The sequence below is a fragment of the Phalaenopsis equestris genome, unplaced genomic scaffold (genome assembly GCF_001263595.1).
Source record: "Phalaenopsis equestris unplaced genomic scaffold, ASM126359v1 Scaffold000121, whole genome shotgun sequence".
Lineage (NCBI taxonomy): Eukaryota > Viridiplantae > Streptophyta > Magnoliopsida > Asparagales > Orchidaceae > Phalaenopsis > Phalaenopsis equestris.
In genome coordinates, this window is record NW_018164563.1 from 1,412,759 (window position 1) to 1,435,833 (window position 23,075).

Consider the following 23,075-nt stretch of genomic DNA (forward strand, 5'->3'; position numbering starts at 1 on the left):
GATAAACTATAAACAAAAAAATTCAATTCTAATATATCCATACTCAATCTATTACACATAATCTTAAAAATGACTCAATTATCATTTATCATTCTATTGTATATCTATTTATGTATCGATAATCAATTTTATGAAGACATTCATACTAGAAGATAAATACCAACTCATAATAATTCAATAATTTCTAATAAATTCATTACTTGGTGAGTTTGTTAGCCCTGTTAGCCAATATTAAAAAAATCTTCACTAATTTGCAGATTATTGCACATTTGTATAACAATGTTACATATTATATGCATATTTTCAATAGATATTTTTACAAATAATATAAGTAGTGCTATTTACATATCACTATTTGAGGTGCAGTACTAGAATTTATTACATTAAAAAATAACATGCATGAAAAATAAGTATTTATTTTACAAGAATCAATTCAATATTAAATAATTTGTATAACAATAAATCAATTCAAAAATTTTTACAACAATATATCAAAACAAAACTATCCATGGTACTTGATATATCAATATAAACATTAAAAATCCATGGATAAATGTATAATAAAAATTTGAGGAAAAAAAAAGAAAATAACAACCTCCAAAAGTAATTTAAAATCTAATATAAATATAAAGAATAACACCTCTACTAAAGAATGTCACATATTTCCCTTAAGAATAATAATTATTTTGCCTTGAATTGAGTAATATGAAACTCCAAATTTATTTGGGATTCAACTAATAACCATTAACAAAACTCAACTTGAACATCCTTCATATAAAAAACTCATAATTAATAACACTTTCATCAATAATAAAAATAGAGATTGAGAGGTAATAATTAGTTTAAAATTATTTAAATTTGATGATATAGTTACTTCATGCTCAATTTACATTAATCATCATTAAAATCAAATTAAATTAATAATTAAAAACTAAATTGAAAATTTATCTCAAGCTTGATTACTTTCAAACATTAATTTATTTTCTTGCATCTATTAAATCAAGATAATGTAATAAAAATTAACGAAAACTAAATTCTTCTTATTAAATTGAGTGGGAAACTTAAGAAATAGTAATAAAAAGACATGACAAGAAATAATAGGAAGAAAGAGATTGAGAGGAGGGAGAAAAGAAGGCTTACTAAATTTGTTGCTCATTTAAAGAAGAAGAAGATAGATAGGGAAGTAGGTAACTATCTCACAATCAAAATAGTTAGAGCTAAAGGAGAATACTGCTTCACTAAAGGCATGTGAAAATACATTGGGAGGACAAAAGGAGCTTGGTGTCTATATTGGAGAAAGATGAGGAGGTGAAAAGGGAACTCTATCCCTTGCTCTTCTTAAATGAAGACCCTAAGCCACAAAAGCAAGATAACACACATAATATTTATGTTAATTAGATAACCTACAACTATTACAAAAATAGTAAGCAAGGGAGAGAAGGCTCTATGTCATGTGAAACAAAAGTGCTTTGATGGTTTGGAGCAACTTTTCTATTTTAGATTAGTTTGATTCAATAAAATCAATCCCATCCCAGGTTGAAATAGTATCCCTTTAAAATAACTTAATCCATACATTTATACCTTAGTTCTAGGAAAACTACAGATAATTTGACATCATGTCTTGTTTTATATTTAAAACGCTCTTATTATAACTGGTTCATCCAAAATACTTTAATAAAAGGAATAGATTGTTGATAAAGACGATAAAAATAACACTCTAAAATATCCTTTGGTACCTTTTCTTAACTTCAATCTTATTAAATTATCAATCGTTTGAAATGAATAATGTGAGACTCATCATGCATGGTTTTGTAGTAAAGAGACATGTAAAATATTATGTACTTGCAGGTATAAGAGAAAAGGTAAATTTGATAATAAGCTTTTTCAAGTTTTTTTAATAATTTCAAAAGGATACATAAAGTGGGGTTAATGATTTCCACTCATGACAGATCTTATAATTCCTCATATTGGACAAATCTTTAGAAAGACGAGATCTCAAATCTCAAGCACAATTTCTTTATACTTGGGGTGAAAATATTTTCATTGATGCTCTTGAACTTAATCTCATTATTCCAAAATCTAATATATGTTCTCAATGGTTTGATCCAATGAGTAATATTATAAATGTTTTTGCTTGCCAACCTTACACTAACTTGGTAGAGATTCACATTTCTTATTATAAAGAGACGTGTACATTGCATGACAATAGTAGCTTAAAAATTATTATTACAAGTAAACTTTGCGAATGAAGTATAATTTTCTCAGCTACCTTTAAGGTTAAGAATATAAATTCTCAATAGAATTTTTATATTTTAATGGTGTTTTTTGCTTAGTGAAGGTTGAAATGCATTTTATTCTGAAACTTCATATCCAAAACTTCTTTCACTTTCCTTCACAACCTATAAGAACAAGATCCATCTCAATCTAACAAGATGATATGTAGGATTCTATTTAATCACTTAATATGATCCATGAAAACTTTTCTAGCTTTCTCACTAAGCAGTTCTATTTGAATGCTAAGAATGTGATATTTTTGTTTGTTCATCAATCGTAACTCAAATTGCTTCATAACCTTAATTTCACATAGGCAAGCTAACTTCAATTGTCTCTAGTGATCTCCATTAACCTTCATTCTAGAAAAAAAATATCATAATAAACTACTAAATGTCTAATATTTTGATTTCACTATCTAATAAGTCAAAACACATAATTATAAAATCTACCACAACATTTTTTTATATTAGGCCACCTGAAAGACTTCTTGAGATCTTGAACTATCTTTATGCTCCAATGAATAAGTTAAATATAAAGTAGTGCACTCTTCTTAAAGTATATCTTATTAAATTCAAACCTTATTTTGAACATATAACCAACCCTAAAAATTTAAGATGCAGAGTTGATTAATAGTGAACTTGAGTTTCAACCCACTGTGTACTTTCTCTTTAAACTATAGAAATTCATCATCTTTCATTTAGACTGTAAGAATCTAATCGACCATGGTTAGTTGAATAGTTATTTGTTATATGATGGAATTATCTCAAGTAAAAATTGCTTTATCTTAAGAAACAGCCATCACTCTTGTGTAACATTTCCAAGTAATAAAAATAGAGATTTTCTACCTTGATCATTCACAACCATATTTGCCTTACTTGAGTGTTATCAAATCTATATTGTATAATACATCATTAATTTGGGTCATCACGTCTATCACAAGTTCAACACTTTTTGAGTAAAAAATACTTCAAGCTCTTATTAATGTAAAGACTTGTATAAAACAATGATAAAATAATAGTTTTAGCTATTTAATATAAAAATACTTAAAATAAGTGTAAATTCATAAGTGATAGTTCCTCCACCCTAAGTTACTTAGGGGTATAAGTCACTTCTCTTACATGATGTAGTAAGATATAATCTAGAACTTATCGTGAATCATCATTATGTATTTGAAAATAATTAGTTCTAGAAGAAATGTTAAAATAGGAGATGAAACCAAAAAATTCTTGAATTTTCTTGAACTCTTGAAAGCCATGCTTAGGAGAAAGTCACGATAGAAAGCTAATGGTAGACAAAGTCCTTACAATAAAGACCATACGAGGGTAATCGATAGAAAGCTAATGACAAAGTCCTTACAATAAAGACCATACGAGGGTAAGTGGAGATAGAGTCTTCACTCATAACCCAAAAAAGAAATACCTATGAGAAATTCTCAATAGAAAGCTAATAGTGAATAACAACCTCATTTGAATGATTTTATGAGATGAAGTAGTTGATAGAATCTCAACTCAAAATCTTAGAAGACTAAGAGCCATATAAGGTATAGATAGATAAAAAATTTATAAAGTTAAATATCAAATGAGATATAAGTACATATAAAATCTTAGAAGGTTATAAGCAATTGAAGGTATATATATATATATATATATATTAAAATTCTCAGAAGGCAATAAGTATTATAAAGTATATGTACATCTAACAGTCTGAGAAGGCCAAAAGCCTCAAAAGATACATGTACATATTAAAATATCAGATTGTTAAAAACATCTAAAGATATAAATATATTTGAAAATCATTGAAGGTTAAAAATCCCAAAACATATCGATACATATAAGGTTTCAAAAGGCTAAAAGCCTTAGAAGATACATGTACATAAAAAATATTATAAAGTTAAAAGCCTTAGAAGGTATTTTTTTTGTATTTAAAAATCTTAGAAGGCTAAAAGATTAGAAGGAAAAAATACATTAAGAAAATCTTAGAAAGCTAAAAGCGTTAGGCTGTACAAGTACATCAAAAACTTATCTCGAATACAGTGCAACTATATACCTACGTATGTAACAATACACCCTACAACAACTTCTTACAAACATCGTACCTATAATATAATGAATTTCTCTAAACTCTTAAAGCTCTCTCCTTACATCTTGTCATTACGATCAATGTGATTGACTACAACCTATGTGATCCACAGCTCATGTTGCTCTTTAGTCAAGCCCATGCAACATACGAATGTTATCACAACTCCTATAGCTCCTAACTCCGGTCTCTATAACTTACAGAAGTTATCACAACTCATGTAGCTTCCCACTACGACCCCATGGTCTATGAACATTATCACATTTCATACAACTCCCAATTTCAACCTTTGCAACCTACGTGTGTTATTACAATTTATTGTTATGGCTTATGTAACCAAATATTGTCTATGTGAATCACAGTTCATGCAGCAACATAATTAAGCTTTTATAGCCTACAAATGTTATCACAGTTCATGCAGCTTCCAACCTGGCCTCTACGATATATGAATGTTATCATAGCTTAAGTAGCTCCCAACTCGAACTTATGTAACCTATAGGTGATATGAAAACACATGCAACTCTCAACTCTACAATTTGTGGTCTATGAATGCTATCACAATTTATGCAACTCTCAAATCCGACTTCTATGAACTACAAACATTTTCTTAGTTCATGCAGCTCCCAACTCCAGTTTTTATTGCCCACGTACGACTTATATGGTCCAAAGTTTATGCAACTCCTAACTATAGACTCTATGACCTATATATGTTACTGTAGCTCTTAACTTTGATCCTTGTGGCCTACGTGTGTTAATCTAACTTACGTTAACTTCGATCCTTGTGGCCTACGTGTGTTAATCTAACTTACGGCCACGACCTATGCGTCCTATTATGGCCTATGTGGCTCAAAAATCCTAAAGTTCCTCCTAACACCAGCCTTTATGACTTATTTACATTATTGTGTCTCATCACCATGACTTATGTGACCAACTATAATCTACGTGACTCACTGTACATACAACTCCCAACTCTGACCTTTGCAACCTATTATAACTCACCACTATAGCTTATGTGATTAACTAATCCATAACTCATGAAGCTACCTCCAGGTTCTGCAGGTTACAGATGTTATCACAACTTTCCACTACAATCTATGTGACCAAATACAACCTACGTGACTCACAACTTCTAACAACTCTCTACCACTGCTTTTATGACTAACCGATGCTCCAGAAACAATCATGTGTAACCCAGATGACCACTTTTACCACGACTTTCAACTATAACTTCTATAACAATCTAGCGCTACAAGCATCATCTATAACATTCTCGATGGACTATTGCCTCCATATCAATTGCCTTCAATCTTCGCGATCCGTTTCAACTATTATTTTTACAATATCATTGTACATCAACTTTATAATTACATCTTCCCTAACTCAGGATAAAAGTAGATTTATATACTCACAATTCTATAGTAAATTATTTCAATTGGACTATCTGCTACAAACTCTTCTGTATTTTTTGAGAATTTTTCATATGAAAAATTTAATTTCTCACTTTAATTATTTAAGTGTGTATTAGATTTTTATGTAATACTAAAACTCTACATAACCATTCCCCCACACATTATTTTAATATTATTTAAACCTCAGGGGTGGACAATAAAAACCATATTACTACGAGGAAAGTAGAGTTATTGCTACCTTAAGAACACGAGCAAACAAGCAATAGCTAACATGTGTAAAGAGTAAAATAACAAATTTGTCCTGATCTTACCATTTTCCAAACTGTTCACGTTAAACCCGAGGACTAATGATTAGCTGGGTATATATGTCATTTCATAAGAAGAGCAGGGGCAATTTCGTCACTGAAAGGAGGATGGATGGCTGGGACCCAAGCGGGCTCCACGTCGCACTCAACGCGAACACGTGGCGTCCGCAGAACGCTTGCCGACAGCTCGGTTCTGAAGCGTTGCGCACGATGGACCCCCTGTGCGGGCCCCACACAGGATTATTAGTAAAATTTTAAGTGGACCGAGCCGTTCCACGACGCACGATTATTGACGACAATATATGTCTGTTTTCTGCTGAGATGGGAAAGCCGCGTCTGGGGCGAATTAAAGTGAGATGAAGACAAGTTTGGGTAAAAATAATCTGAAAATAATGCCTATTATTTCACTGATAAAGTGTTTGGAAGTGCGTTTGTTTTGAACTAAACTGCGTTTTAGAGGCGTTTGGCTCCCCAACTTTGTCGAATCGGTTCATAATCAAGCCGTGGTTCAATAGTATTCGCGTCTGCGGGTGATGGGGTGCGTCTTGCAGTTCTCAAATAAACAGCCACATGATATTCTATCGCTAATCCCTCGTATTTAGTTCACATATAGCCCACATTCGCACCGTTCTTGTCCTAGCCCGAGCTATTGTGTTCACCTTCTTTGCCCTCTCTCTCGGTGTGCAGTTGATTTCTTCCTAGATCTGTGTCACGACTTGTGATTCATTTTAGAAAAAAAAATTGTTGATGGAGTATTAGTAGTTATTCAAGTTAATTTAATATTAAGTTTAATTTGATGAATCATTTTCATTTTAGTTTTAGCCGTCATTAGGATTATAAAAAATTGTCGCTCTACATTAACCTGATTTAAATCTACAACAACAACAACAACAACAAAGCCTTAATCCCACTACGTGGGGTCGGATTTAAATCTAACTCAAAAAAAATTAAACGAGTTGAGATTTTAGGCTTGAATTTGACCTTAATTTTTTTAAGTCAGGTTCCGATCAAGTGCCCATATTCGATAAATCTTTATACACAATTAAACATATTAATTTCAAATGTTTAGTTTAGTTGTGATTAACACTCAAAAAATAAAAAAAAATGTTTGTTTAGTTGTTTACACGAGAAATTGGCTTTCTTGGGCTGAAGCATATATCTTACGGGCCTTAAAGGCTTGGAGGACCCATCTACATGAAAGCTGCTCCGCTTTAGCTGTCGAGCTGACCTATCAAACCGGCATAATGAATTGGCTTGTCAAATTGGTTTGCCTGTTCCACCTAATGAACTAACCAATCAGGCTCAACAGTCTCAGCAATGATCTTCGTAACTATAAGAGCACAAATATCATATTCTTATTTATGCGCAGTCTGAAACACATGACAAGCTTTTCAACAAGACGGCGATGACCGTTTTTGTACGTTATGACGTATTATAATATTTTTTTTAAATGTGTATAAGGTGGGAGAGGAGAGACTATATAGTGGATCGACTCTCCAGGTTTCACTGTGTTGCTGCATAAATCTGTGTTTCCCTGTGTTACCATTTTATGGTGTAAATTTTTCTCGTTCAATTTTTCGTTTCGTTGATCGTTCTCCTATTTAATTTATATATATATATATATATATACCACATCAACTGGTGCTTATCTCACAAAACTTTGCTTAATAATTGCACAAAAAATAGATTAAACAAAAATTTATTAAATCAGTACATTAACAGAAAGACACTTATTGGATATTTTATTTTAATAATTTATTCTTATCTCACAAAACTTTGCTTAATAATTGCACAAAAAATAGATTAAACAAAAATTTATTAAATCAGTACATTAACAGAAAGACACTTATTGGATATTTTATTTTAATAATTTATTCATTTTTGAAATATCTCAGGCAAATAAATGCATTATGTAATTATCAAACTACCAACATAATTGCATTCACATGAAAGTGGAAGACACGGTCATGAAATATCTTTATGCAAACCAGAAATATATATATATATATATAGTATCTTCAATCATCTCCTATCTCATACATCTAATGGTCTGGGGTTCATACCTCAAGCTTCAATTCATAATATCATAGATGGACGCAATTCCTAGAGTTGTGTATTTAGCTTGAAGATCGTTAATCACTCGAAAATTGATTCAAATTTCGACTTAGATTGAGATCGGATGGAAATAAACAAGCCAGCCTATGAGCCAAAATTTTACATTGAAATTTTTTGAAACCGATTTCGAGCATACCCCAGCTCGGCTTTGCTCGAAATCTGATCCTCGACAAGTTTAGCGATGCCAGGAGTGTAATTTTAACAACTTTAGCTCGAATATCGTTAATCACTCAAAAATTGATTCAAATTTTAACTCGGATCAAGATAAAAGTGCGGAGTTACAGACCAAAATTTTAGATCAAATTTTTTTCGAGTTCACCCAACTCAGCTCGAAATCATATCATTAGTAGCCCTATCAATTCCTAATTCTCATTCGGTTACTTGTTTCTTAAAAAAATAAGAATATAAAATACGAGATAAATTTTTGTTTTAAAAAATTTTGAGGCCTACAGAAGAATAGCTGATCAATTTTTTTGAGATAACTACATACATACCACCATAATTATTAATATTTACAAATTAATCATCTGAATAATTTTTTTGAACTACTGAACCGATGTAATTATATATGCCAAGATTAAACTATTGAAAATATGATAAAAAAGAAAAATACCCTCACCCAGAAGGAAAAAATTTTTGTCCGGACTCCCAACGTAGCTCTTCGTGCGGACTGCAATAATATGCCGCCACATGTGCAACATTGCAAATGTTATTTCAGGATTACTGAAGTGGAACAACGAAGATTATTTCGGGTTATTGAAGAGAAACTCATATATTACACTTCAATAATCCCGAAATAACACCGCGGATGTTATTTCGGGGTTATTAAAGTGAAATATGTGTTTCTCTTCAATAACCCCAAAATAATCCAAAATAACCTCCACGATTCAACTCCAATAACCCCAAAATAATCTCTGCGATGTAGTAAAAATAATCTAAACAGTTACAACTAACAATAAAACTAGTTGTAATATTAGTATAAGAAAATTATATTATCTATTATAGGTTTTTTATTCCAGGAAAAATTAGAGTAACATTGCTGTTGTTATCACATCCAAATAAAACTTCTGATGAAAAGGGCATTCTCACTGCAACAATTTCTAAGAAGAAATAAGAAAATTATAATAAAACAAGTGTGATGATTACTTAACAGAGTAATGTTATGAAAAACAGATCCCATTTTTAACAGGAAAAGATGACTGAAGCTAGGTATGTGAGTCAAGACGGCATGTGAGCCGGCTCGTGAACTGAGTTCGATGGGCTAACAAGCCAAGCTCAATCTAGCTCCCACTCGACTCGTTAGGTTGTGAAATGGCTTGTTTAAAAAAAATAATAGCAAAAAATAACTCAAAATACATTAAATTTGAAGATTTTATCTTTAAAGTATTAGAAAATGTTTAAAAAATAATATTTTGTATTTTATAAGAAGTGATTTCTTATAATGTTTTATGTTAAAACGTGATACAAACATTTCTCATAATCGGTTTGGATTTATGCAGCGCAGGTTTACTATGGAAGCCATACAATTATTGAGATGTTTGATGGAGAAGTGCTTTGAGAATGAGGATCTACATTGATTTTTATTGATTTAGAAAAAGCTTATGATAAAGTTCTAGGAGGAGTATTTTGAAGAGTTCTAGAGAAGAAAAGTTTCGATATGACTTATATTCAAGTCATTAAAGAAAGATATATATACTAGAGTTGTTACTTGTGTTCGAACAAGAGGATTGACCAAGTATTTTCCTATTTCAGTTGGATTAAATCTATGATCGGCTTTAAACCCATATCTTTTTGCTTTATTGATAGATGCTCTTTACTAGAAGTTTACAGGAGGATGTAACTTGGTGTATGCTTTTCGTTGATGATATCCAGATAAAAACTTGAATTATGGAGGTCTACATTTGAGTCTAAATTGATCATCTTCTTATGACAAAAAGAGATTGTCAAGAATGTAAAGATTGCGAGGTAAATCTAAATGAAAATTTGAATACTCAACATCGATTATTAGTTCTGGATTTTAAGATGAAGAGTTGTAAGATAAAAAACACAATAAAATATTGTCATAGAATTAGATAGGGGCACCTAAAAAACAAATAAAATTATTTTAATGAGTAAACTTCAATATTTCAAGATTTAAGATGCCAATGAATAAGCTAATATATGTGAGATAAAGTAACAAACACTATTAAGCAAGTGACAAAAGATATACTTGAAGAATACAACAACAACAACAAAGTCTTAATCCCAATATGTGGGGTCAACTACATGAATCTTTTTTCTCCATTGCGTCCTATTTAGTGTTATATTTTCATTTAGTTCTAATAAATTAAGATCATTTTTTATACATGGAGAATCAAAAGAAAATTTTTTTATAAATAAAAATTGATGGTGGTGGAATAATATTGTACAAGAAAAGATAAAATATAAGAAATCGTATTATAAAAATTGGTTTAAATGTAAAAACTTAGATACTGAAAAAAATATAAGGTTGCCCCTAAAGAGTAAGAGAACAATTTGTGATGATAAAAATTCTACTTTTAGTGATCTTTATAATAAATTAGATACTAAAGAAGGTGAAAAATATTAGTATGAACTAACAAAACAAAAAGAAAAGTAAAAATTTAATTCAAATAAAGTATATTAAGGATGAAAATCAAAATATATTTTTCTAAGAGGAAGATATTTAACATAGTTGGGTGAGCTATTTTAATAAGCTTTTTAATAAAATTTTTGAAAATACGATCGACTTTAGTGATTTTAATATTGTTAATAATAATAAATCCTCTTATTTTTACTGTTGTATTATGGTGAAAAATCAGTAGGACCAGATGATATCCCAATTGAAGTGTGGAAATATCTAGAAGATTTGCGAGTTTTTTGGCTTATTAATCTCTTTAAAATTATTTTATAAACTAAAAAAATGATTGAGTGGCAGAATAGTATTTTGGTCACCATTTTTACGAATAAAGCAGATAATCAAGAATGTACAAATTATATAGGATTTAAGTTAATGTTTCATATTTTTTAATTATGAGAGGGTAATTGAATATAGATTAAGACGTGATACAAAGATTTCTCATAATTAGTTTGGATTTATATCGGGCAAGTCTATCATGGAAGCTATACATTTATTGAGAGGTTGATGGAGAAGTACAGAGAGAGTAAGGAGGATCTACATATGATTTTTATTGATTTAGAAAAAGCCGATATGATTTCAAGAGAAGTTCTTTGGAGAGTTCTAGAAAAGAAAGGTACTGATATGGCTTATATTCAACTCATTAAAGATATGAAGACTAGAGTTGCTACTTGTGTTTGAACTTAAGAAGGATTGACCAAATATTTTCCTATTTTAGTTGGATTATGTCATGGATTGGCTTTAAGCCCATATCTTTTTGCTTTAGTCACAAAATTTTTTTTAAATAGAACTATCTCATTTAAGGTCAAGTTTTATCAAAATAAATGCAATTTAATTGAACTTCCTTAATAATTTATCTCAAAATATTAATAATTTCTCAACTTATAAATCAATCACCAAGTTCTTAAATAATGAGCACACTCATTCCAAAAATTCAAATAAATAAACCTGCTGCAATGATGCTAACATTATATCCAGTCCAATATAGGTATCTCAATGTTTGCATTCTTTCTTTAGCATATTCCATACCCAATCCTGAATATGATTCATTTTGAGATTCCCTTAATATAAATACCACTATTATCTTATGAATTTCCTTTGGTTTGGTTTGATTACTTGTGGAAAGGAATCTCATTTTAAAGTGAAGATTTCAATTTTACCAATAAACTACATTTATACGTTTTAAGGTGTTTGTAGAAATTAAAACTCATGTTGATTCCAAACCATATTTAAATAAACGATACAATTTATTATGATAACCTAAGGCACCTAAGGCATTAAATTGCAGATTATACCAGAAACATGAAAAGAAATAAGGGACATACACCACCACCACATACATAAGCTAAATTTACTTATTGTTTCTAAGGTTAAGAACTTAATAAACCCCCTGAAATATTGTTTCTAACCTCAACTTGATGAACAAAAAACACTACAAAGAACCACAACAACAACAACAACAACAAAGCTTTAATCCCACTATGTGGGGTTGGCTACATGAATCCTTTTTCTCCATTATGTCCTATTTAGTGTCATATTTTCATTTAGTTCTAATAAATTAAGATCATCCCAAGTCTTCCTAGGTCTGCCTTTCCCTTTCTTAATATAATTCGAATCTAAAACATCTACTCTCCTAATCGGATCATCAGATAGTCGACGCTTAATGTGATCAAACCATCTAAGACGACTTTCTCTAATTTTATCCTTCACTGGAGCTACACCGACCCTATCACAGATATATTCATTTCGCATTTTGTCTCTAAGTGTAAAGCCACTCATCCACCTAATCATTCTCATCTCGGCAACACTTAACTTAATATTATGCTTCGCTTTTAAAGGCCAACATTTAGCACCATAAAGTATTGCAGGTCTCACCACCGTCTTATAAAATTTTCCTTTCAATCCAAGCAGTATTTTCTCACACAAAAGGCCCGAAGCATTCCTCCACTTCAACCAACCAACTTGAATTATACTATTAACATCCCCATCTATATCACCACAAAGAACCAAAGCAAAAAAAATCAAATCAATTTTAAATTAAAGACTGCAAAATGTGAAAAAGAGGACGGGATAATTACCTACTAACCACCAAAAACATTGATATTTACAAATTAACCACCCATGTGATTTTTTTGAACTACTGAGCTGATGTATTTATGCATGTCATGATCCAACTATTGAGAATTTGATAAAATGAAAAAAAAAAAAAAGGTTGGAGTTTTATGATAAATTTTGATATTGTAGTGAGAATTTGAGAATTTTAAAAATGAATGAAAGAGTTGTTGGTTTGTAAATAACAAGTTTCGGTTGTTCTGTATGTAATTGCCCCTTTATTTTTGGATTCCGCCCAAAAAAAAAAAAAAAATAAAAAAAAAAGTCAAAAAAAAATTTTCATGAAAACTAAGATCAAAGTAGCAAATTCTTGGCGCCCGAAGGGCGTCATTATAATAATTAGTCTTATCCCGGCTTTATGAATTTTAAGTCTGTTTACCTTAGGTCCTAGTTAAGCATGTGACACAAGATATGAAACATAATTGAAGCAAATTATAGTGAACAATTTTTAAAATCCTATTTGACAACTTTGTCTTTCTAATATTTTATCAATCCCTTTAATTTTTGTTTTTTCAAGGTTTTTTTAACATTACAATAAATCAACTCCCATGAAAATTAACAGGAAATAATTAGTTAAGAAAATGAGATAATATCAATTCAAAATTTCCCGGAGATACAATTTGGGGCTTCTAATTATAAAGCAGACAAATACAATATTTAAGAGGCAACAATTTGTATCATTGTAAAACATTAAAAAGGAATAACAATACGAATAATTAAGTTTTATTTTTTAAATATGACATGATAAATATGAATATAATAAAAAAATACATAACCTTTTTCACTTTGTTCTCGAAATGACTCTCTGGGTGAGATCAACGAGAGCACGCCTAGAGACTTGGACAGTCTGGTCTTCACTAGGAGGAAGAGCTTGTACTGCCATTGCAGCTTGCTTGGCATGTTCTTGGGCTAGTTCTTTCGTCCTTTGAATTCCTCGGCTCCTTTGAAGATAATTGAGGGCCTATAAGATTAATTGAAGATGTCAAATACCAACGGGTGGAGTGTTTCTCTTTGTTAGTTAATGGAAATCAAAATTCACGTGTAAATATAACCACGTCAGAATTTTGAGATTTTTTATAGCGATGTAAAGCAAAATAAATAAAAAAGTCACCAGCTTGGGAAAAATGAAAGTCTGCTAGATTCTGTGGCAGGAGATGGATTCAAGGATTCAAATCAACAATAGTGACTAAACCCAAATCCAGATTGGAATAGACTGAGTAATGAATTTTTATTGCATTTGTTTATCAGGTTCACTTTTATTTTAATCAATTAGACTGTATTCTTTTGAGATAATCCTGCTTTTAAACTTCAATTAGATGCAAGGAATAGGTTTGAATTTGGATCAGAATATATGCTTAATTTTTAATTTGAAAAATAAATCTTATTTTTATAAACATTGAATGAAGCAATTTTTTTATTATCATGACGTTTTAGATTCGACTTATGTTAAGAAAGGCAAAGGTAGATCTAGGAAGACTGAAGACTTGGGCATAAAAAATGATCTTAATTTATTAGAACTAAATGAAAGGTAGATCTAGGAAGACTTGGGCTTATTGTATAAAAAATGATCTTAATTTATTAGAACTAGATGAAAATATGACACTAAATAAGACGCAATGGAGAAAAAGGATTCATATAGGAAGGCACACATATCAAGGTTTATTTTTCACTTTTATGGTAAATGTAAAAGAATGAGCCCTCTCTTCCTTGGTTTCCTTCCAATCTTAGGCGCATTCCTCTCTTCAATTCTAGCATAAATCAAACAAGTTTTAGGAGACAGAATAAAAGAATCAAGAACAGATCAAAACATCTAAGATTTTCATGAATTTGGTATGAGAGTTTAAATTCTAAAGATAAATCCTAACTCAACTCAATCTCCCTTCACCATTATCTTTAACATCCTTTAAAATCAAAAGCCCACACCATCCACATCCAACCTTACCACCTACCAGGGAAAAAAATCCCTCCCATCCCTTCAACAAATCTAAGAAAAAACTCCTCCATTCCACAATTCCAAAAATAATCAAATAAACCGTAAACTTTGAGACTTAATTTTGAACTCAAAGCCAAAATCCTTTAAGACAATCAAATTAGGAGAATAAGAGAATACATTAATAACGGATAAGTCTTGTGGAGAGAAAGCCAACAGTGGAATGTTTGAGAAGTGGGGACATTGCATTTGAAACACTACCCTTTTGTAGAAGTGCAACCATGTTTTGTGGTAAAGTACCCAAGAATTCTTTTCATTATCATGTCAGATCGATAGATATGTACAAATTCTTAGATTTTAAAAGTAGTTGGTTACAAACTTTGTTGACTCTGCCGTTTAAATATAGAGAATCAAGCTTCTATAAAGCGATTAGATCATAAGACCCAATGACTATATGCTTTTAAATTTGGAGGATTTGGTATGACCTAATCTTTATATATAAAGGATTAGGCAAGATACGTAATGAAGAAATTTTTATCATCAGACATGAATCCCTATGCATTTTAAGCAAGAAATATTGTGAATTAAAATTTATGATCATCTACGCGCTAATTCTAACAAGTTTACAGTCAAACTGACAACATCGATAAGGCAAACCCAATAAGTCCAAAAGCAATCCAATTCGAGTCCATATAAGACCAGATCAAACACTTAAAGTATAGTAAAAGGCTTTGATGCATCAATTGAAAGCCCAAACAATTTACTCTACGAGAATTTTCTAGTGGATTACTTTTGACCGGGTCAAGACCCATTATTTTTTCCTTTTTGGGATCTTTTCAAGTAAAAAACTGGTTCTCTTATATTTTTATTTGTGTATGTTGAAAAACTATACTGAATTAAGACCTAAGATTTCTCTGTCGTTGAAAATTTTCTAACACGCAACATGCAACAAGGCTTTAGAAAAGTGTTAATTAATGAGTAATATTCTAACACGCAAGAAGGCTTTAGAAAAGTGTTAATTAATGAGTACTATTCAAACCTTTACATATAGAGGATCAAGCCCCGGATAAAGCTTCTTGATTCTAATCTTTGCATGCCAAGATCAAGCCCCAGATAAAGCTTCTTGATTCTAATCTTTGCATGCCAAGGATCATGCCTTATAAAGATATCAGGTTATGAGCCTTACTGACTCTACCTTTCAAATGTGCAGGATCAGGCCTTAGATGGGTATAAGCCTAGGTTTGTTGACTTTACCCTACACATTTGGGGATCTAGATTTAAAAAGTTGCGGGATACGTGCCCTATCAACTCTACTCATAAGTGGAGGATCAAGCATTGGAAAACTCCATATTCTTTCTCATAATATATCCTACTTTATAGTTTTGAAAATTTTAAGTATTTCAATAATTTGCACCTATGAAAAATAAGAGTGCAAATTTAGATAGTCCTGAGAAGGTTCTGAGTATTAAACATGGCTCTTGAAATTATTTCAAGATTTTCTTAATCCTCTTGAACTTGTTGGTACTTTTTTTAACGGCCCCATAATGATCTTTATTTCCTTTTCATGGGGATATTTCAAAATATACTTATTCTATGATTATGCTTTTTCTTTTTTTGAAAATTTTCTTCATGCTCTTTCATTTTTTTACTTCGGAAAACGTGAGATGCCTTGTTATGAAGTACACAGTTTGATGCCCAATAATATAGGGCATTTGAGAGGGATGCAAATAAAAATTTGAACAGGAGAAGTAAAATGCATATCATTCTTTTTGTTTTTTTTTGAAAATTTTATTCATGCTCTTTCATTTTTTTACTTCGGAAAATGTGAGATGCCTTGTTAGGAAGTACGTAGTTTGATGCGCAATAATATAGGGTCATTTGAGAGGGATTGTTGACCCGCTTTCGGTCAAGGTGTAGTTTTCCCCTCCTTAGTAACCTAGGATCTAGCCGTAGGACCTTTCTGCCGACTACTCCTAGAAAACTAGTGAAGGAGCCCTCCCCGTTAACAATTCCGGACTTTTCTTCGCTCGACTTGACGTTCCCTGTGATAGTCTTGACCGTTATTGCCTAGCAGGTAAGGCTACTCCGAAGGAACTCAGGGAGCATTCCTATAGGACTGTCGGCCTTAGGATTGACTTTACTGGTTGATTCGTCGTCCTGTTTAATCGAATTCAAGCCGAAATTTTTATAGGATTCGGACCGCGACGCGTTTTTAACCCGATCGATGACGATGTTGCCCAGACGACTCCAGACGACGAAACGGACTGCGTCGATACGTCTGGAACATCGATTTTGCTTAGGGGGACGTTCGTTTCAATGCGACGGCGCGTCTTGGGGAAAACACCTATTTAAGTGTTTATTATAATAATAAATAATATTTTTTTTTATTATTATAATTAATAACTTATATTAAAATCCCTAACCTAAATCTATCTACCTCCCCGCCTCATTCTTTCGCATCTGTGGGCCTACCTCTGCCCTAGCATGGCTCATTCGATTGCCTGGCCCGCTCCTTCTTCGTGTCGTTGGGAGATTTCATTCCCGTGTTCGCCTCTCACACGCATTCGCCTCTCGCAGTCGCCCATCCCGTATTCTATCCTCTGCGGGTATCTTATCTCGTCTGCTCTCGATCCTCCCTGCCGCAAAGCGTGGTCTCTGCGAGGATCATATCATTTGTCTCTCTCGATCCTTCGAAGATCCGCATGCGATCCCCTAATCATTCGTCTCCTCTGGCCTTAGCGTATATGAGAGCTCCTCTGTGAAGCTTCTAGGAGGCCGAAAATCATTTTCAGGGGAGGACCTTTCTCTATTACTCTTCTCTACTCTCTTTAAGTTTTTTTTTTTGAACTCTCCATGTTGCTGGAGAGAGGTGTTGGCTAGGGAATACTTTTCTGCAACTCCTTTTTGTGATTCTACATTAAAAAGGTACTTCCCTCTCCCCCTGTGCGTTGCCTGTGTTCGGCCCTGCTCTTTACCGAGCTCCTACGCTTTATTTGTGTTCGTCCATGTTCTCTGCCGAGCCCTGTTAGCATGCTAGAATAGGAAGATTACTATTTGCCTCATTCCTAAACATGTTCTAACTTATTCTTTATACATTTGTTATGTGGGAATGGCATTTAAAAGCTTGAGGGTGTGTATTTCCTTCTCCCTCCCTTTCTCGGTGCTTTACTGGCTCTCGGTTATAGTTTTGTTGAGTCTCTTTTTTTGATTGGTGTGTATTTCCTTCTCCCTCCCTTTCTCGATGCTTTACTGGCTCTCAGTTATGGCCTTGCCGAGCCTCTGATGATGATCTTGTGGTGTGGTGCTAGAAGTTAGATTTGGTTAAGCAATGTGGCATGCTATTAGTCCTTTCTTTTACTTTGCTTATCTAAAGCGCTGATGTTATGGCATGTTTCCTATCTCCCAAGGCATACTTATATTGGAAGTAATTAAGATGATGATTTTGAAATAATTTGGCCCTTCTCATGAGTATGTTAGTATATGTATTATGAAGCTTTCATCCACTTTCACTCAAAGCATGTGGTAGTTCTATTTTGAGATGCCTTAAAGGCATGATAATATTTTTCTAACTCTCATTGTGGCCTAAATTTTAAATCTCAGTTGCAGTTGGACTTTTAAGCCCTTGTTGGGTTCGGGTTTTGGCCTTGTTTGGCTCAGTTTGGTCTTTAACTGGTCTGGAATTTGGTGAAAAACTTGGTTTGGCTTTGGTTTAGTGTTGAATCTCGGTTCTTGCCTATTGGGGGTTCTTCCTTTTTCTTGCTTTGGTGGCTCGGTTTCTTATTTTGGGAAGATTTGCATGTTGGGTTTATTGAAGCTTGGCTTTTGCTTTGGTTAAAAGTATTATTATTATCTTAACACACATTTAAGCTTCTCATTGGAACTTTAAGGAACTGGTTTTGGCTTTATGGTGAGTTCTGATTGTGCTTTATGAGGACCTGGCTTTAGCTTCGGACTTTAGCTTCTCTTGTTTGGGCATAAACTGTTTGGATGATCGTGGGGAGAGTAACTGTCATTCCAAAGAGATTGAGGGTATTTTACACTCTCTTGCGTATGTCAGAGTTCCTGTGGAGTGAATTCGAGTTGCTTTAGTCATGGACCTTGTCTTGTGCCTTGGACTTCGCCTAGGCCGTGAGCCTTTCCTTTCCCTTTGCCTCGTGCCTTGGCTTTGGTCTTGGCTGTGAGCCTTGCTTACAATGCTTTAGAGTTGGTTTGGGCTGCCCTGTTTGTCGTGGCCATGAGTCCCTCCATTCTTTAAGTCCCAACCGTGGGTGGTCCTAACCGTAGGTTTCTCTCTTTTATATTGGCCTTGTTTTGCCTTAGCCGTGAGTCACCTATGGGAGTTTATTCGGGTCTGGAGCTAGATGGTGTTGATATTGTCTTTTACCCGTGAATTTTCTTGGCTTTACCTCACTTGGGCCGAGGATCTTGGTAGTTGTCTTCCTTTCTCTACTGATACAGGTCGTGGGTCTTACATCTCAGTGCATTGGAAAAATTTCGTGTTTGTTTGATGTGTGAGGCCATGGATTAATTTGGAAGTTGGGAGATATCAACTTGGGGTTTGGAGGATTTGCAAGCCTTATTTGGGAGAGCATTTGGTTGATTTGATTAATCCTATGTCTTTGGGGTTTGAAAAATCAGCGCAAAATAGTCATTTATGTTTGTTAGGAAAAACCTTAGGCCCTACTTTTTCAGGTCTTTTCAACTGATATATTCTCATTTTCGATGTTTTAGATGGAGCAATGTCTCCTCTCTCTCACCCCATTTTTGTTCTTTTCTTTTCTTGCTTCTTGGTTCGGTTTTCAACGCTTATGTCCGACGCATAAGTGTCTACGTATAGCCTTTTGCTATACGTGAAACCATCAAGCAAGGTCACATAAGTCTAACGAGAGTTGGCTTGAACCTCCCCAGGTGGTTGGCAGTCTCACGCCCGACAGCGTAATCGACTTGTGGACAATAAAAATTGTTAAAACTTATTTCAAAAAAAAATAAAAATATATTTTTCGCTAAAAAATAAAAATTTGATAATCTCTTTTTTGAGACCTATTCTATGTGTATGTAAAAAAACAAATTTTAAAATACATTTTAAAACTGGTTGTCCCCCTGACGAATACCTGTTTAGGCTGGGAAGTAGCCCTCTAGGTGAAGTTCAGGACATACTTCTGGACGAGTGGCGAGTTCTATACATTCGGGTGACCGAGTAGCCTTCGTGGACCTTCAAGTATATATACATTTATCTAGAACAGAGTCTAGCCCTACACGAGTGCTTGCGGTCCCCCTTTGCCTGAACTTTTTGTTTTATCGAAGCTTTGGACAGAACACTCGTGCTCCTTTTCTTTTCTTTGAGATTTCTCTGAAATTTTGAGGATTTTTTCTTGAGTTTTTCTCGTTGATTTTCTCGAGTTTTCTGTCATGAGTCGTTATTACACTTTTCTTCGAATTTTTTGGACAACGTTTCTTCTAGACTTTGCTTTTGTGATGCATTTCAGCCTGCTATATTTAAGAAACAGCGGATCTCACGGGTGTACAGGTTTGTTTTACATTTACAGCACTTCATTTCCCTGTTTATACCTGCTATTGTCCTGTACAACATGTTATACTATTATTGTTTCTACCTGCTACTGTTCTTCCTATACAACATGTTATACTATTCCTGTTTTACTATTCATGTTTCTACCTGCTACTATTCTGTACAGCATGTTATACAATTCTTTTTTACTGTACCTGCTACCGCTCAATATAGCATGTTATAATGTTCCTTCTACTATACCTGCTACTGTCATGTATGGCATGTATACTGTTTCTTTTATTGTGCTTTCTACTGGTTGTTTTGTACTGCACATTTTATATTGTATAGCCTTAAGCATGCCTTCTTTTCATATAGGATGTTTAGAGGACTATTATCATAGGGTATTTGATTTGACATCATAACTGGACACCCTAGAAAACTTAAACTCGTCACGACAAAGAGCTTGGAACTAGCGCGGTGGGCAGCACGACCATCTTCAACAACAGAACATGTCTTCCCCAACTAAATCATTCCTTTCCTAGAAATTAAAATAACAATCCATAGGATTTCGAGGTTGTTCGTCTAGTGCAACATAAATCCTCAACCTTTTCATTAGGCTTTGTATAGCTCTGTTGTACGATCTAAGTCCTAACTCGTTTTAGGATTCTGAGGTTGTCGTTCGTTACGACCTAAATCCTCACGTCTTCCAGGCAATTTGTGTGATCGTTTCACACAAATGTAAGCCCTAATTAAATAAAATTAGTAGGATAAAACACTTGAATATTTTTTCTCGAAACTAAAGCCAAACCACAGAGTAGATTGAGAAGCCACCGAGGATCTCCTCTGAACCTGTGGCATCCCCTAGCTCTTCCTCCTTTGGATTCTACAATAAATGTTCCAAGTTTGAATCATTCTCTTTTGCATACTTCTTTGTCCGATTTCGTTGAAAAGTCCTATCTTTTTTAAGTCCTTCAAAATAATTTTTCCTAATTTTTATCAAGAGTATTCTTAAGTGGCTTCGGTCATTTAAGATGTAATTAACTATAGTGGTTTGCCCTTATAGGAAATTTTTCTAAACCCAGCTTAAAATAAACCTTATTTAATTTTTCATATTAAATAGGGGAATTTGTCGGCAAATAAAACGGTTTCGCAGACCAAACAGACGTCATATATTTTCAGTTTATCCGATCAAGCCTCACCCTCAAGTCTTGTGTTTATCCCTCGAGATAGATACAAGGTTTGAGGTAAAATGTTCTTTCATTTAAACTGTAAAAAATATGGGGTCAGTTTGATTTTCATATTTGATTTTAAACTTAAATCTATATGTAAATTAAAACCTCCTTCCGAAGCGGGCGACGGGATTTGGCGCGGGGATTTCGATTCGGGTGACCGGCAGCTTTTTACGGGCAACAACAACCCACCACACACTTTTTATCGCCGCCAGGGATGCAAATGAAAATTTGAACAGGAGAAGTAAAATGCATATCATTCAAAGAGGAAGAGTTCATGCAGCATTTAAAGAAAATTTAATACTTCAGGTAATAATAAAAGCAAATTAAAATTAAAGTCTCATAAATATGACCCAAAATAAATTAGATAAGGCACTCAATAAAAACAAATTAAAATTAAAGACTCATAAATATGACCCAAAATAAATTAGATAAGGCAAATATTACCATACAATGGATAATGAGAAGAAACAATATGGAATTTACTACTAAGGTTTACTATAAATAATATATTCCTGGTACATGAAGACTTAATTGTCATTGTAGCACGGGCACTGAAGCAATACATCAAAATATAGCTTAAAAACAAAATCAATGAAATTTTATGACTATTCAACGAATTAGATACATGATAATTGAAATACATAAGACTATCATCAAAATGAAAAAAATGAAAAAAAATCTGATATAAACCATAGACAGAAATGGCTATCCTTGCAAAGTAGATCATGCAAACATTCAAACACAGTTATAGAATGTCAAAATCATCAAGGGATTTACTACATCTTATTTAAATCTAATAAATATCAGAGAATGAGGAAAGACATACTTCCAATTAGTGCCTCGATAACAAAAAACTGAAATCCATACAACCAATTTCAAATAGATTCTAAAAAAAAAACTTCTAATAGATTCTCGAGATTTAATCAAGCTACAAATCATCATAATTCTCAACTTCAAAATAATCTAGTGTAGCATTGATGAATAAAATTGAAGTATTGCATGGAGAAGAAAAAGTAAGGGTAGCAGCAGGGTCCTCAATAAGCTGGCCAATTTCTAACCCAAGTATGGCTCTAGATAAATCACAAGGCCCAACTTCCAAAACAGGAGTAGAGGGATGCTATAAATTAACAAATCATCAACAACAAACAAAGGCCCTAAATCAATAGGTGAATCTAGAGTAATAATTAGATCATGATAACAACCAAAGAGAACGAAGGCAAAGATAGCAACACAAAATATATTAGAAGAACCACTTGATCATGAAAATTTACAGCATAATTATTCTGTAAGTTAATATTGTAATCAAAAGGGATAAACATAGCAGACAAAACCATAAAAGATGATTTCCTATGGGCTTTGAAGCAATTGAAAAAAATCATGGACCAACAAACTTACAAGTTGCAACCATAGAAAAAGACATCAAATTCCACTTTCTCGTAGTGACACTATAAAGAAGTGCCAATCCAAACCTCCTAAGAAAA

The 23,075-nt window shown here is 32.9% G+C and overlaps 1 long non-coding RNA gene across 1 annotated transcript; it reads right to left on the minus strand.

Annotated features, from left to right (window-relative positions):
- Nucleotides 1-13,536: 13,536 nt before the first annotated feature.
- Nucleotides 13,537-23,075, minus strand: LOC110021112. The gene is made up of 2 exons (XR_002293610.1): nt 22,990-23,075; nt 13,537-13,887 (listed from the first exon to the last, which is right to left on the minus strand). It is a non-coding gene; the product is annotated as an uncharacterized LOC110021112 (long non-coding RNA).